Source organism: Notothenia coriiceps, unplaced genomic scaffold, assembly GCF_000735185.1.
Source record: "Notothenia coriiceps isolate Sejong01 unplaced genomic scaffold, NC01 NC01_scaffold00005173, whole genome shotgun sequence".
Lineage (NCBI taxonomy): Eukaryota > Metazoa > Chordata > Actinopteri > Perciformes > Nototheniidae > Notothenia > Notothenia coriiceps.
Genome location: NW_011337874.1, coordinates 1 through 248, shown reverse-complemented (window position 1 = coordinate 248; position 248 = coordinate 1).

Here is a 248-nt window from a genome sequence, read left to right as displayed (position 1 = left end):
AAATAATGACCATAGGGGCAGAGTGCTGCCATCCCCACCATACGTCATCTCACATCATTCAGAGCTGATTGGCTGTAAGTACGTGTGCCGCGAAAAGTGTGGTGTGTGAAGAGGAGAGAGAGACGCGTCCCAAAACCAGGAAGTAAGCTGCGCATGGGTTTCCCTCCACAAATAGCAATGAGATTTCTCCATGGGATTTTAGAAAACAGCTCAAAATAAGATCTGTGGGAAACGTGCCTGTTAGATAA